This window comes from Passer montanus, unplaced genomic scaffold (genome assembly GCF_014805655.1).
Source record: "Passer montanus isolate IOZ18808 unplaced genomic scaffold, ASM1480565v1 scaffold12, whole genome shotgun sequence".
Classification (NCBI taxonomy): Eukaryota; Metazoa; Chordata; class Aves; order Passeriformes; family Passeridae; genus Passer; species Passer montanus.
Genome location: NW_024358722.1, coordinates 11,343,291 through 11,360,411, shown reverse-complemented (window position 1 = coordinate 11,360,411; position 17,121 = coordinate 11,343,291). Strand labels below are relative to the sequence as shown.

General features: G+C 41.0%; 1 protein-coding gene across 10 annotated transcripts in view; it reads right to left on the bottom strand.

The window, feature by feature from the left end:
* The window catches only part of TRERF1 (transcriptional regulating factor 1), a 101,814-nt gene that overhangs the window by 46,727 nt on the left and 37,966 nt on the right, over nt 1-17,121 (bottom strand). For 2 of the 10 annotated variants that reach the window (XM_039697988.1, XM_039697986.1), the window contains exon 3: nt 4,489-4,553. The exons of the other annotated variants lie outside the window; for them this stretch is intronic. The gene's annotated coding sequence lies outside the window, so the exon portion shown is untranslated. The remainder of the gene's footprint in view (nt 1-4,488; nt 4,554-17,121) is intronic. 10 annotated transcript variants of the gene reach the window in all.

Sequence of the window (17,121 nt, the reverse complement as noted above, 5' to 3'; positions counted from 1 at the left end):
AAATTACGCTGCAGATGATTAGAGCAAAATGCATGAGTATTATGGATTCTGAACCTTAATGGATGACAGACTTGCTACATCTCCTTAACACTGGAAGGAAAAAAAATATCTCTTTGGTGGCATAGCACCAGCCTTTGCAAAGAGGGTAAAAATAACATGCAGCACAAGAGACAGGAATCCAGCACATTAGGTAATCTGTGATGAGAACTCTACGAATAAAGCAGATAATACCAAACTAGTTAACTAAAAAAATCCCCAACAAAACAGCCATTTACAGATCAAAAGAATACCTGCCTATATGTTTCCAATTAAAAACCAACTGGAATGACAAGTATTTGCCATTTTAAAATAAGCAAAGAACCAGATACACAAGATGATCTGGATTTGCCCACCCTCTTAGACACATTGGGTTTTAACATTTACAGAGTGTTGAAGCAAACACCCCACTGCTTTTATCTGGATTTGATGTTGCATTTGGTACAAAACTTTCATGTTCAGAAAGAGACTTGGCTTGACAGCAGATGGAGTATTCCATTAAAACATGAGTGGCAACATGTGCCCACCCTCCCAGTCAAAAGCAGAAAAACACTTCTCAGGAATATCTGCCCATAGATCACAACATGCTCACACCAAGCTTAACCACAAAGTATTTTTTTTCCTTACTCTTGTCCCAAACTGTTCTTCTTGATAAGTAAATTCTGTAACTAAAAAACTTTAAAAATAATTAAAAAATTAAATAACAAAACAGCCTCAAGAATTCATTTATCCAGAAAAGTGTAGGGAAACACTAACAGCAAGAAGTGACTATTTCAAGTTGAGGGTAGCTAGAAGAAGAGAAGCTTCGTTCACTTTATAAGAAAAGATATGTGGTAATATTAAAAAAAAGAGAGAGAAAAACCAGAGGGTACATTAATTATGATGGTTCTGTGGTTCTCCTGGATTTCAATTAGAAACCACTTTATTTACAGCTCTTGGCTCAGCAGCAGGCAGCCCAATGAGAACATTTTTTATGGTGCAGTTTCTAATGCAAATAAAAGTAAAGGCAACCCTAGAGTGGTTTGCTAACTTATATAATGAGACAGGAAACAAATGGTACAAGTGAATAACGATCATGTCAAATGCATTTAGAAAGACCACAGGACTAAAATAATAAATTCTCTGACAAGTACATTTACCTCAAAGAACTATCTAACAAAGTTCTTTTCTCCCCTATAAATATATAAACACTTTCTCCTAAGATCTCATTTTAATAATCATTTAAATCTACATTCCACAAAAATACAAAGTTGAACCCATTCTCTCCACTCCCAAAACCAGAAGTGACCACTAGAGATAAAAATGTCTTTTCTGCTCAGAAAGATCACATTTACTGACTTCAATCAGGCTGAAGAACAGTTCTAAGAGGCAAAGTTGGGGTCTGCTCAGGCACCCCTTTTGCACTATTTGCAGCAGCAGCAGCACACAGGAAGGTGAAAGGAAGTGTAAGGAAACCTCTGTGGTTTCTCCCACAAAATCCTTATGTGGCAGAAACTAGTGCACACAAGCAGGCAACATGCAACTAAATTCCCCCCAAAAATGGCTGAAATGTCTCCCTGAAACCAGGGCAGGTTCACCAAGGACTGACCTCACGTGGTCAAGCCACCAACTCAACTTTGTCACCACAACCCTTTTGGGTGACAGGGCTGAGGTGCAGCCCCTCACAGGTGGCACTACTCAACAGCCCAGGCTGGAGTGACACCACCCTCACCCTTCTACCCCTCAGTTCACAGTTTGCAGCCAGAAACAACCAACCCCAGTAGTGAACAGCAGATCTGCCTGCTCACTAAAAGGGCTCACACAGGCTCAGACCACATTATCTCTCCCAGTTTCCCCTTCACAGAGGACCTCATCCAGCAGCCTTATCCAAATTGTTATGCTTTTATTCAAAATAGAATATCACAGAGGAAAATTCCTACAGCCATTTCTAATCTGATTTTTAAAATGGAAACAAAATGAATTTTGCCTGGTTTAACAGCACTTTTCCAAATTCTGCCAGATCAAAGAATTTTCCATCTTTTCAAACTGACAAAGTTGTGTTGAACACTTGCATGCTCTCTCAAAAGATACTCCCCTCCCTGGCTTGCTGGTTCACTTAAGAAAGAACCATCTACATTTTGAGCTACCATTTGACATAACACTGAAGGAGTCTCTAATACATGGAAAATGCCTATCAGCAGCATTTGTCAGCAGCACAGGAAGGATCAACCTGTATACAGATGCTCATAAGCTAGTGAGCACTTCACTGAAATCAGTAAGAGATATGTGTTATTTTCTGCAACCCATCTGACTACAGGACTGCAGTTTCAATCTGTATTTTGCTCTTAACAGAGAGAAGATTCTAGAGACGATCTTGTATTGCTGTCATTTACAAAGGCCTGCATTTAGAAGAGCAAGAAATGCAGATCTTTATTTCTTTAATATGTAGCATTCCTTTAAGTATGTAAAAACCACTTTACACTGGTCAAACTATTTAAACATGGCTTCCAACCAATGCCTTCCTTCACTGTCACCCTCCAAAGATGCCCTAGCTGATAACTGTGGTACAATTATGCAACTGATACCACCAACAGCTTGGCTGGCTCATGTCTCCAGGTCTCCTCTACAGGCAGCATAAAAAAGGAGAAAACAAAAAAAAAGAAAATACAAGGATATGTTCCTAGAAGAGAATGTGACCAGAGCACTGAAATTCAGTTTCTGATGAGCTGCCCTAAAAAAAAGATCCTTTGTCTCTACTGATTGCAAGGACAAGTCAGTTGTCTAAGGAAATTAGCTGGTCCAATCAGAAGCATAAACTTAGGACAACTTAGAACATTCCATTATTGATACTTCTGTCTTTTGAAATAAACTGCAACAGCAGTAAGTTCAGTTAAGCCTTTTTTACAACTGTCCATTACCAGCGTATTAGGGACACCATCTCGTCTGTAGAGGGACTACAGCATGTTGTTAATGAACACAAGGTTACAGGAAAGCAGGCTGTGATGAGGCAGATGCAAGGGGTGGAAAACACAGAGGAGGGAAAACTCTCTGCCAGGCAAATATCAAAGATCCAATACTTTCCTGTTGTTATGCTAGAGATGGACCACAAGAGAGCCACCTCTGTAACTGTATTTAACACTAAAGCACACCAAACCCACCCACCCAGGCAGCTGAAAGCCCCCAGACACACCGAGCTGCCCACCCACAGCAAAGTGCCTCCATCGGTGAACGGAACGAACCCAAGCGCCGCGCGTGCCACCGGGCCAGCGCGGCAGCAAACGCCCCGGGTGCTCCACGGAGCCCTTCCCACTGGACAGCATCGGGAGGAAAAAAATTTACCAGGATCTCAGCAGCCCTTAAAGTTGCTGTCGTGTCTGAAAAAAAAAATCCTAACGCACTGTACCACTCCCACAAAAAAGCAATTGAGCTTGTTCTTATATAAGTATGTATATTATTTAACACTCAAAACCAACAGTTCCATCACATCTATGCGGAACCAGACGCGTTGAAGAGCTGAGAGTGGGAAAAAAACAAAGCAATTTCTACTCTATTGTATCCATCCATTTTGTTTGTTTGTCTCAGGGCAAGTCAAGGGCCCTCAGCACAGTGCGGAACAAGGACCACTATCTGTTTTCTTTTTCTTCCTTTGTTGTCGCACAGGGTGACTGATGCAAGTAGATGCAAGTATAATTCACACAGTATTTGCATCTATTAGCTGTTATCTCCTAGGACATTATCTTTTGGATCTGGGAAAAAGTGATTACAAAACACCTTAAAGGTGAGATAAACAAATGCACATGATCTTGAGGCAAACAATTGTTTCTGCTTTTGCGGTCATCTGAACAAGTTTTGCTCTTCCTTAGATTAAACAAACACACGCCGCCAAGATGCAAGCATTGCTTCTGAGGTAGATGTGAAAGAGAAGGCCTAGGTGTCAAAAATAACTTTCAAATAGATGTTAGTATATTCACATTGCAAAGAACATAAAAGGAGGCAGGAAGCAGGGGAGGGAAGTGTCTCTCTCATATCATATTTAAGTGACAGTACAAGTAGCAGTGACTTTTTTTCCCTGAACTGCTCACAGATATGGGACCATTGCATAATCTTCAATAATCTTGTAAATTCTACTCACATCTTTTCTGAACATTACAGGAATTCACAGAATTAAGAGCAAAAATAATTATTTTTTTTCCCTGACTTATCACTCAAAAGAAACAGATGCAAAATGGAGCAAGTTTTCCTGTTAAAACAGCTTCGTCCTACTTTATGGACTAGTTATTCCTAACTCTAACCACCTCCCCTCACACAGAATATTATGTAGTGCTAAGAAGCTCCTCCAGTCACCAGCCATGCTTTGCACAGTAGGTATAAACAAGCTGGTTTATTGCAAACAGAAATCCATACACATGCAGAGGAGTGTTAGAGCTGCCTCATGGAAGCAGGTATGCCTGTGCATCCCAAGCTTAAACTCACCTGGGGAAGTAGCACTGGGAAAGGACACCCAAAAAAAGGGAGAAGAGGCACAACTTGGTGTAAAACTGGAAAAAAGAGGGTGAAGGAAATGAATGCATACATTTTTGAAATTTTGCCCTGGTAAAATCTTGCAGGAAGAAGAATTTCAAATGACATTTCTGCAGATACAGGGATAAAAATCTCTAGAGATGCAATGTGAAAAGTTATTTAAAACAAGAACAAATTTAATTTGATAGTCAGCCTTTCAGTCAACCTATTTTCTGCACTCCAGTGAGGGAAACAGGGGAAAAATATTTAAATCTTATAAAGTAATAGGAAGTAAGGCATTTTTTGTTTCAGAATGTATTACAATTAAAACCACACAGAAAATACCCTTCAAGGTTACCAACGCTCGGTGGCATCTTAGATGGTCTGCATGACAAGCATGTATCCAATAAGCAAGTAATTCACTGTCAACAATATAAAGACAAAAGCAAGTCAGATTCAATTTTACTTGAAGATGTAGCTTTCTAAAATACCACAGAGAAAAGAAAGGCATTCCTGCAGTGAAGAGACAGTTGGGTCTTTGCATGGCATACTTCAAGAGCAGCAACATATAGCCTTTGTTGTATCAAAAACCTTGAACCTTTTCCAAATTGTCCTTGTTCTCTTTTTTTTTAACCTGATGTCTCTCCTAGTTTTTCATTATATTTCTGATGGCTCTTCACAATTTCACAACATCATCCTGGAGGACTTTTTAAAAATAGACCCAGAATTTGAATCAACATAGTCCATGTCCAGGCCCCTTTGCTATTTTTCACACCAATACTGTCTTAAACCAAGCAGTTCCTGCAGCAGATGCAACCTGTGCTCTCCACCCAGCTTCACTACACAGTTTGCATTCCTGTAAATATCCAGCTCAAGAGAAATAATGATTTCCATTTGAATTTAACTTCCTCTGAATTGCCTGACGTGTCCTTCACAATCAGTTTTCTTTACCTGGCCAACAGTAATCTACCATAATCTATCGTGCAAGTTTCTGAACCTAATTTTAAGAAACCTGAGAGGCCATTAAATGCACCAATCACATTGATGTGTTTTCCTGATTCAAGTCATAGACAGGAACAAAATGCCTAGAAATGCTTTAGTTCACTATCCTGCAGTTTGGATGAAACTTCCTTGCAATTTTGTAGAAAAGCACACTGCAAATTCTCCACGCAAGTAATTAGTAATTTAGAAATAATATGCACTGGAAAAATATTGTTGAAAACATAAGTAAAATCATGGTAAAAGCATGATACTTCCATGATTTCTGAAATGAAATTCAGTTTAGTTTCCAGTCAGATCAGCTTACTGTGCCTCCTCCACAACCTAACCGCTCACACTACAAGCTTCCAGGATGGAGCTCGTGGTGCTGCTTGGGTGTACAGATGTGCGTGTGCGTCCCTGCACATCTGTGCAGCATCATTTTCAGTGTCTCTGAGGAGGCATATTTACTTTTTCCTCAGGGGAAAGCCATGGACTGGAAAGAATAAGCTCTTGCAGTATTAAGTTATTTAATACTTCAATGGTGTAACAGATTAAAAAAACCAAACATAAACTGAAACTTACACAAAGACCTTTTCTTGCAGTGGTTTTAAGGCAGAACCAAAATTCATTTACGTCAATGAAGCCCTGAAAGTGAAATCTATATAACTGGGTCAGAAACTGTGTCCTGGGGAGAAGAGCTGTTATTCCTTAACTCCTGAGCTTCAGAGAAACGTTAGGGAAGTTTCTTTGTAATGTTTCCTTCAACAGATGTCAAATCATCCTCAGATACTGCCATCTTACCCTAACCCAAACAGAACAGCCGAAAGGGAACCAAACCCCTGCTCACAACCACAGATGCTGGCAGATCAGTGATGTGAGTTACTGAGGCTCCCCACCACTTGCCTTTATAGTGTCAACTTGAAAAAGATAAACTGGCATTACTGGGTAAACTTAGTTCCAGTCAAAAGCCTGGCAAACCTCACACAACAGGCAGGACAGAAACACACATTTGCAAGCCAGGGCAAAACAGCATCTGCCTTAAACACCACAAGGATCGAGGTCTCTACCTTGACACAGAGTAACAGCACTCGGGTGGGTTGGTGGCAACATGGAAGAAGTGGGACATTTCTTGAGGGTTCCAATATCTTTGTAAGACACTTAAAACACAGAGAGATGTCATGGCTTCAAGTGGTATGTATGGAATAAGGCAGGGAAGGAAAAGCTGGGGGACTTGGTACAAAAATCAAACAGCACTCTCCCCACCCCAGCACCCAGAAAACCCCCACCACAGTTCTCCTTCAGGTAGAAAATAATAAAGCAGGACAATTTCAAACTATTTCAAGTGACAGTAAGACAGAAAGAGTTCTCTGAATTCAAAACAAAATGAGCCTATGTAAAGATTTAGGATGTAACAAAAACCAAGACAAAGAAAGGCTGGAGCAAGAGTGCCCTGAAAGTGGAAGAGCTATAGACTTGATGTACACAGCTCAGTATTTCTGACAAAATAAAATATTCCAAGCCTAATTTCTCCAACAGATAAACACTTCCATACTTTTCTCTTTGCTGTTAATTTGTACTTTTGGCTTGTTAACCCAAGTATGGATTCAAAGAGGCTGGGAATTGCACATGAAACAATATCTGAAAACATCCTTTTATGTTACTAAGAAAATTAAAGTTTATTAGGGAGAGCATGCATGTAGATTTGAAAGCAGCAGAGAGACACAGAAAATGCATGAGAACAAAATAAACGGCTTTCAAAAAAAGGGTCAAGGGATGCCCTCAGCTCTAAAGAAGGATAGCAGTGTATCGTATACTCTTGAATGAACTGAAAAACAGGAAGGCAACACCTTCTCTCCCCTCCCCACCAAAAAGCTGAACAGCTGAAATCTCACAGATGACAAAACGCACAGTTGTTCAAAATCAGAGAAGACTAGAAAGAATTCTAGATGAACCATGCAAGGCCAGACCAAGGGGCAAATTAAATCCACTGCAGATCAATAAAAAGCAAAGTGCATTTAAATGAAAAATGTGAAGCACTCAAAACTGATTGTTGGGTTTAACAGTTCTGGAGTAACTCAATATTTGAATCAAGTGTTTACAAATAAAGGAAACACACTGCTAGATATACAAGGATACAACTCAGAAATATTATTTTTTTTTCCATTTTCAAGACGAAAGCATTCACATGATTATCTAAAGGATAAGATGTACAAGACTGTTGTGCCACAGCATAAATCAGAAGTGTGTTCTCCATCAGAGTGCTGTGTTCAGCTCTTATCATCTGATCTCTTCTTGAGATAGCAGATGTAGTAAAAGCCTCAGAAAATGGGGACAAGAATAATTTGGAACAAAGACAGATTTCTGTAGAGAAGGAAATGGAGAAGCTTGAAGCAACCACACTAATGGGAGATGGATAAACTATTGAGGATGTAAAAAAAAGGAATTGTGGTAAAGACAACTGTGCTCCTATATGCTCTTGTCATGCAGAAGCAAAGGCATTTTTAAAACAGCAATACATTTAGAGCTGCTAAAAAGAAACATGTGTTTTTTTAGTTGGTTGGTTCTGTGGCAGTGCTCTGTTGATCTAGTTTTATTTTGTTTACATTCAACATTCAATTCAATTATACTCAATAATACTTTGTCACAAGCTACGATGAAGATCTCTGAAAGATTCAGAGAAAGACTAGAATTTTACAAAAAGTAGTAATCTACTTTAGGTAGGGAAAAGAGCAGAAATACCAATCTGTCATCTATATTTGTAGGAATTAAGATTTTTACGGTACAGGACCAAACTGACAGAAAAGACACAGAATTTGCCCTTTGGGCCTTGAACATAACCACATCCCTCAGAAAAAGGGACACGGTTAGAGTGTCGGATACGGCCCTGGCAAGCAGCAGCCAAAGGACACGCACACAGGTTGCAGAACTGGTCTATTAAGACACCTAATCCTCTGCAGAGTGGTATGTTCACACAGTAAGGCAGAGGAATCTGGGAGCAGGAGAACACGTAAAGCTTTGCCACAAGGCTTTCATCCCAGGAATGCTACATGTAGGGTGCTTGTGTGCTCTGCTCAGAAGTGGCCTGTGCAATGTTTGGAACAAGAAACTGCTCTGATTTCTCGCCACAGAGGACTGACACACTGGAGAAGGTGCTGGGTTTCATCAGGGCAGTGCCATCACAGTGGTCTGGCACAAACCACGTCCTTCAGCCCCCATCCCTCAGTAGTGTTCAGGGAAGTGCTCCTACACGAGGTATTTCCAACAGGAACAAGGTATGTTCATCCTTAGTACTACAGCGTACACTCCTCACCAACTTATTCCTGAGTGTACGAGCCCTGGGTTAGGCATGACAGCATGAGATTTTTTTTTTATATCTAGAAACCACCCCAGAACTAGGTTAGCCTGGCAGGCTTGCAGCACTTCATTTACATATGAGTCAATCCTTCTGCAATACAAACATTAGTGATGCATTCCCCACTGTCCTTCTATTTATACTCACTATTTCACCTGCAGGCATCCCGAGTTAATTAAACAAATCAATCCCATTGAGATAATTGTGTCTCAAGCAAATTAACACAATTAGCCTTATAAAAAGAAAATCCAAGCACTACTATATTTCTTTGTATAAATCATGTGCTTGTTCCTCCATCTCTACATTTGTGGCTATCTAGGAATCTGCATTAAAATGAAAAGGATGACACACCAAACTGGCTGATGTGTGACTGTTACAGCCAACAGCCACTCTGTTTGCATCATTCATATCTCTAAAATCTGAGATGCCCATCAGAAATAAATGTTCTAAAGAAGAAATAAGCAAGGAAGGATCTCACTGCAGTGGACACTTCACAGCTTTGAGACAGCCTCTGCTCCCAAACAGTACATTACCTTGACATTTACAACCAGGGCGAGATATGCAGTGAGCTGGTTAATTGGATATATCAGGCGTTTGAGGCACTCTTCTTTCTTCTCTGGTTAGGTTTACAGAAACCCCTCTGGAACAAAGCTGAAGTTCTACAAACGACATCTCAGTACCCATACTTTTTCAAAGACCTGTGCCTCCAGCCCTAAAGTACTACCAAACTGCCATGGCAGTTGAACAGACACCATAATTTTTGTCCACCTGCTGTGTTTTCAGGGATTTTTTTTCCCTGAGACAATCTCAAGTAATCCAGCACACCTCAGCCTCCCCAGTCACAGCCCATCCTCTACCCAAGACCTCGACCACCTAGCAGCAGTGCGGCCGAGGCAGGGACTGGTGTTCTTTACTACCAAAAGAGGCCACAACTTTCGGCTGAAAGCTGGAGATTTCTCCAAGGTAACGCAGGAACACTGAGCAGAACTCTGTCAGAGCCTGCAAGCAAAAGTGCTGAGAAGTGATGAGCAACCTCCAACTAAAAATGGAAAACTTAAGAGGTTAGTGTGATCTTGTGAGCTGAAGCACCTAACCAAGGCCACTCTTTCAAGAGGTGGTAAAACATCTTTGCATCACATTCACAATGCTCTGGACCAAGGCCTGGGATGGTTTTGCTGCCTCTTTCAGGGTGAGCCTGCAAGCAGTGAGGCTTGCTTGAATGCAGGAGACTCCACTGCCCAGCTGGTGAGAAGGTGCTGAGCAGAGGCAGGCGAGGGAGTGTGTGAGCATGCAGGAGAGGCAGAAAGCAAGATGCTAAGAGAGCTGCCCAGTGATACCTGTGCTCTCCTGTGTCCCCGCAGATGATGCAGGGAGGGCCGAGCTGCTCCTCCCCTGTGCCTCCCGCGGCTGCTAAGCAACAGCAGCAGCGCACGGGGCCAGGCAGGCACCCAGCGATAACTTCTCCTTTTGAGGGAATTCAGAAGGCTTACAACAGCATATAGCTGCAAAACTGGTCACTGGTACTGAGTTCCTGAGAGTAATTACGGTGCAGAGAGAAGAAAGGGAAGAGAAGTAATGGGGGCACAAGGAGAGGACAGGTCCTGGAGGGACCAGGCTCGCACCAAGGGAGGGGATGCAGAAGATAATTTAATGGAAGACTCCCCATCCTTTTTGGCAGTTGAAAATACAGTATTCCTTTATTTTTTTATTATCCCAAAACTAAAGCATTTTTCCCTCTTTACACGTTTCTCATCCATGTGGCACTGTAACCAGCAGATCACGCTGGCTCAGCAGATGTGGGTAAGATAGTAATGGAGCTGTTGCATTTGCACTCACTCCAAACATGCTTCCACACCATGCTGACCATGCGCAGCCATCGTCCCACCCAGCCCAGGGCCTTGCTGCACATCTGCCCTGCAGAGCTCCCAGCCTTGACTCCAGGCAGCTGCCCCTTCACTGAGATAGCCCAATCCAACTGTGCACCACAGAAAACCAGGTTACTGAAAGAGGCTGCTCACAAACTGGCCTTTCCCTTGTAGAAAATTATTTTTCCAGCTGGGATACTTTTCACTGGCTTGGTCCAGCAGAGAGCTGCACAAGTCAGTTGGTCAGCACAGGCAATGCCAAGTCCTTCAGCCACACACTGGTGATGAATCTCAAGTCCCCCGGCGTGGCAGCACAGAAAAGCAAGGGAAAATGTTATCTCCAAAGTCACGTACTGGGCCAAACAGGTATTCATTTCTTATTTCACCATTCAGAACTGTGCACTGTACTTTGCATTTTCATTGCTCCCACAAAGTACTGGCATAACCAGAAAGTAGTTCTTATTAATTAACAAAGTAATATTTTTTTTTAAATTAGTACTGTCTTACAAAATATGTTATCTTTAGGAAAGTTAGAAGACGCAAACTTAATTTATGAGGTACAAAAGTCTTTCACTAACTTCATTTTACAGAACACAAAAATCATACTTTATTTATAAAGGTACCTCCTAAATATAAAGTGAACTTAATACCATATCAACTGACAAGCAACAAACTTCTACATATACATCTATCCATATATCATTTAGGAGTCAGAATAGATAACATATAGCACGAATACAAAGATACTTTATTACAGGACAGCCTGGGAAAAGGGATCGATATCTTATAATAAAGTGTATTTAGAAAACTAGTTCCATGACACAGGATCCACAGACACAGATGTCCCATCATAAAGAATTCATTATTTACAAATATACTACAGAACACTCCATTTGCAATGAAGTACCATAAATAATTCACACATAATATGTGTCAGAAGTGAAGGCAGTGGCATTTTCTCCACCATCCTCAGGGAGCTTCCCATATTCAGTGAAACAGAGCTCTGCTGTAACATCACAAAAGCAACAAGAACATTGGATTGTCATCAAAACACAAAACCTACTTCTCCATCAAAGGCTTCCCCACCAACACCATACAGGATATATTAATATATACTATATCTTCAGAGAGAGTCTTGTACACAAGCATTGCTACTGTCGGGCCAAGCAAGATGTGCAATTCCTTTCCTTTTAAACTGCATGTATGAATTTTATTTTCAACCCTGTGAATAATATGGAATTTCCACCTTGGGTCCACTGCCCAGGTGCTGCCGTGTTGCACAGCTCTACCCCATATCCCTTACTCCAACCCAAAGAGACACATCCAGAGGCAGGCAGGCAACTCAACTAGTGTTGAACTCCCTCTCCCTGTGAAACACATGGCAACACATTGCAAAAAGTGTGCCAGAGGTTTGACACAGACATGGAAACCCCTCTCTATTTGAAATTAGATTAACATAGATTGATTTTATATGGATGAACAAAGAGTCACCAGGAAAAGAAAAATAACCTGCTGCTACTGATACAGAGTGAATCTGGAAAACCAGCCTAATGATGGAAGCTCTCTCCTGTGCAAATTCCCCTATTTCCCATAAGATCAAACAAAAATTGAATAAAACCCTTGATAGAAATTTCATTTTCCTCTCTATTCTGCTTGTCCCCTTCTCTTCTCCAGCAGGATACCTGCACCCAAAACTTGACTTATCTGACTCCTTTAATCTTCCTCAAAGAAACACACCAAAAATCCCCACATCCTCAACTACTAAATAAAAGACCCCAAAGCCCCTCAAGTCTCCCTGTAATCTAGCTACAGAAGCCACTCTCCACATGGATTGGTGCGCAGGACTTAAATTCTGTTTTCTCCCTTCTGAGTCACGAATCAAAACCCAGCAGATTTGCCAAAGAGAGAAAGAAACAACAAACCAAGAAAACCTTACCAGCCTCCTAGAGATGATAGTGGATGATGTGGAAAACAGAAGAGACCACTGCAATCACCAGTCTGACCTTCCACCCAAGGTGTGCCACAGACCTATATGCACATACATGGCTTGCTATAAACACACACACAGCAATACTCTCCCTTGCTGTAGTCTAATTCCCAGGCAAGTGATTAGGAATCTGTCATGTCCAAAGGGAGCTGTTTGAGCAAATAATTTATTCTGTTTAATAATTTGTGTGTTACAAGTAGCCCAGATTCTTCTGGTTTCAACTTTCAGCTATTCAATCTCATTACACCTCCTCCTACTAAACTGAAGAGTTCTGTACTTTTTTTCCTCTATAGATATTTGCAAAATACAACTCATCCACTTCACTTGACGCAAGCATGCAAAGCTTTTTATTTAGAAAAGACTAACAGTAAAACAGGTTTTCCAACTGTAATCAATCTCTCAGCTTTCTGCAGGCACGTAAGAATTGGACTCTGTATTCCAGTAATGATCCTGTGCCATCACACACTGGTAAAACATTATGTGCTCCTAGAAGACCTGCTTGGCTTTTGCATCCAAGAAACATATCCAGTCTTTCAGCAGTGCTGCAAGGTCTCTGTGTTTTGTTAGCTTCTTCCCACCACCCCAGCTCCCTTCCAATGTAAACTTTCTCCTGAATGTAGCCAGCCCTACCCTCTGCATAAGGTACAGAGCTGGACTGGCCTGAGCTAACATTAGGATTACTCAAACAAGCCCACACCGAAAGGAAATTAACTCCCTGTGTGACAGAGGACATATTTACCGTATCCCTGATTTTTGGTGCCATTTTCAAATTTAGAAAGAAATACCTTTGTTCAGTATAATTACCAGTACCAGGCTGTCACTCCTCCCTTTCCTTTCCAAGTGATCACATTGCCTCATCACCTGTTCATACTACATTAATTCTCTATTTGCTGCATATATGTGGACATACATAAATGTGATGGAAGTCCCAGCATAAAGTCTGTTCTTCTCTGCAGAAAAGCACTGAACAGCAGTGGGTGCACATTTGATGTCCTCTCAAGCAACAGTACACAACAGTTCATCATAGTGTTGTGTGCTGGTCCATTTTGAGCACTGGATGCAACATTTTTAGATGTGACCTCCACTTTCCCCCTACAAAAAAATTTAACAAGTTAAAACATATCCTGGTTAAGTCAGTGCAGGATTGAAGTTTGTTGTTTTGTTGTTGTTTTGGTGTTTGGTTGGGTTTTTTTCTTTATGTAGTATCTAATAAAGCATCAGCAACATTAACATTAGGGTTATTGGTTTACTTAATATTATGATGTTCCATTAGACAAGGCATAATACAATTGTAGGCTGGAAATTAACTATGGAAACATGTTGATATGGTTATATGAAGTCATGAAACTTTTTCAAATGCAGAAGCACTGCTTCTACAATACAGTTTAAACAAGTTAACTTATTTCAACTGTATATGCATAATAAACTTTTGCTCTACGCTGTCATATCAGATACTCATTCTTCCAAAACAAAAATATTTGTTTTGGTTCTTTAAATACAATAAGGCATTTAATGACTATAAAAAAAACCCTGTGGTTGAACTTCACTCAGGACATAGTGCTACTTCTGCTTTCAGCCCAAAAAAAAAGAATTCCTATCATCATCATTATTAAAAAGTAATATTTATAGACAAAAGTAGCAATTCAGTTGTACTACTTTTTCTTTTTTAGAGTAAGAACACTTTATCTTTTAGACAAATGGCACCAGCATTGCAGTGGTGTGCTGAAAAAGCAGGATGAAGGTGAGCATGGGCAAAAGAATCCGAACCCAGAATCTGAACCCTCCGAGAGCAGAGTCAGAGGTGGTGAGGTCAGGTGATGTTACAGCATGTTATGAGAGGATTCCCTTTAAAAGAAGGACCTAGATGCCAGACCAAAGTGCTCAGTGCTGTTTTTCCCGTATGGATTTATTCCTAGAACAGGAATATAGCGTAGACCTAAAGGTGTTCTCCCAGGCTAAACTTTAATAGGGCTTTAACTTTTTAACAAAGGTCAAAGAAATTTCAACACAACTCCTCAGGTTACTGTTGCCTAAGTAAAACCTATGCAACCCTTTGTTGAACCCTAGCCCAACAGCAGAATTAATTACCAGAATTAATTACTAGCCACAAAGCCTTCCCTAGGATATTAGAACATATCTACCACAGCTCATTTAAAAATGAAATGTTTAATTTGCCGTACCTAACAAAGGATGGCCAACGTGTCCAAGAGGAGAACACACCCTGACCATCATGTAGCTGTTCCTAAAAAATCAAGCTGAGGACTCACTTCTCTGAGTAAGTGTGTTTGGGGCTTTTTTTAGTGTTTTGGCCTCCATCACAAAGTTAAAGCTATTTCCTCATTTCTGAACATGTTAGTATCCAAGCAAGGGAGAGGCAGAACTTTCACTTCTCACCTGCTCACAGAAAGGTCACACCTCACTGTTAACAGCCCAACTGAAATACAGCAAGAGGCTCCAGCCATCTGAGACAATGGGCATCTTTCCCATTCTCTGTGAGCTGGTTTCAAGCAAACCAAACCATTTTTGCAAGCCCACATCAAACCTGTGGCAGAGGAGAAGTGGAGCATGGGCAGGACAGACACACTCTGACAGTGGGGACAGTGCTGCAATGATCCCCCTGCTATGAAGAGTCCTTTCATCTCGGTGACACCAAGCAGCATGGATAAAGGCATCACTGTACTTTTGGAAGAAAATCTTTCCTGTGAGGGTGGTGAGGCACTAGCACAGGTTGCCCAGAGAAGCTGTGGCTGCCCCATCCCTGAAAGTGTTCAAGGCCAGGCTGGATGGAGCTCTGAGCAGCCTGCTCTGGTGGGAGATACCCATGCATGCCCATGGCAGGGGGGTTGGAATGAGATGATCCCTCAGGTTCAACCCAAAACATTCTGTGATTCGATGAGAGCACAATCATTCTGTGGGCATGCAGGTTAAAATGCTGCCCATTGTTATTCTGCAGGCAGATTATACATCGGCATTTTTTTCAGCTTTTGAAGTATTATCCAAACACCAAAGTAGGCTGAAAGACTACTTCTTGCAACTTAATATTTCTACCACAGGCTCCAGCCAGTCACTTTTCTTTTGTGGCTGCATGTATTTCCTATTTAAGAAAAGGACTACAGCAGTTCCTGGTTTGCCACATCTTCAAAGAGAGAGTTTGCGCAGCAGCTTCCTCTGCCCTGCATTACTCCGCACTGGTGAACACCGTCTTCCCTCTCAACCTGCTCAGAAATATGCTCAGCCACCTACAAAGCCAATTGGCAGACACAAGGTAACAAAATGAAGGATTTCCAAACCACATCCATGATGACAGCCCAAAGGACTTTTTGCTCCAAACCTAGGTTTCAAACCTCCCTTCTCCATCTGCACTTTCTATCTCTTTCAAAATAATGAGCAAACATTTCTCCAGCTTCACAAATCTGGCACATTTCACCTTCCTTGTCATTTAAGAGATACTATTAATACCAAATAGTTTGTGTGTAAGAACACTGTGCACTTTTGTAAAGCTTTATTCAAAGCATCCTCTGATCTTCCACTGAAAGCAGTAATTTAGTACTTTCACAGTACTTCTGAGGCTTGTATTATAAATTGTCTCACACAGGTGGAAACTCTGAGGCTAAAGTAACTTGCTGTTGGGCTAACCACCAGAAATCCTCATGTCCTGCCTCCCCAAAATCTGTAATTCAGCATTTCTGGCCAACCCTTGATCCAGTGCTTCCTGCCCTACATCCAACTTCATCGTCCCTTTTTTTTCTCTACTGGCTCACCTACATAGGTGTCTGGCAGAGCTTCCCAGACATTTTCTTCCCCCAAAGATTTCCTGAAATTAAGTAATTAAATGATTAAGGAAAAAGTTCATCACCTGCTAAGAAAACTATTTATACAAACCACATTCCCACCTACAGCAATCTGTATGGTTGTGTTTCTATGTCCCAGCCACACTGTCTCAACATGAAAAGCTCAGGTTAACCCCTTCCAAATGAAAAGAATACTCTCAGGACCTGGTCTTTAAAGATTATTTCCCTAGATAAGCAAGGGACTGCTAGTAAATATCAGGTACGTCTAAATTTGTTTTAAACAGGAGAAAAGTAACATAGAAGGCCTATCCTCACTTTCACCTGCTCTTGAGGTGCTATTCTACTATTAAATAAAAGTGTATATCTTTAATAAAGAAGAAAATATACCCATATATGAAAAAGGAAAAGCAATCAGAAAAAGAGTACACACTTTAATATTAAATCAACAGCTAAAAACATAAGGAAATAATTTAAAATTTAATCAGTAGGGACAACAAAGCCATGCATGGAAAAAAGGCAGCCTATGCAAATGTGAACTTGTCTTGCACGACAGACAGCACAGGATCTCCAAACTGTATGTGACTCACCAGTGCCTAAAGAGTATTGCTTGCTTTGATTCTTGCACCAGGA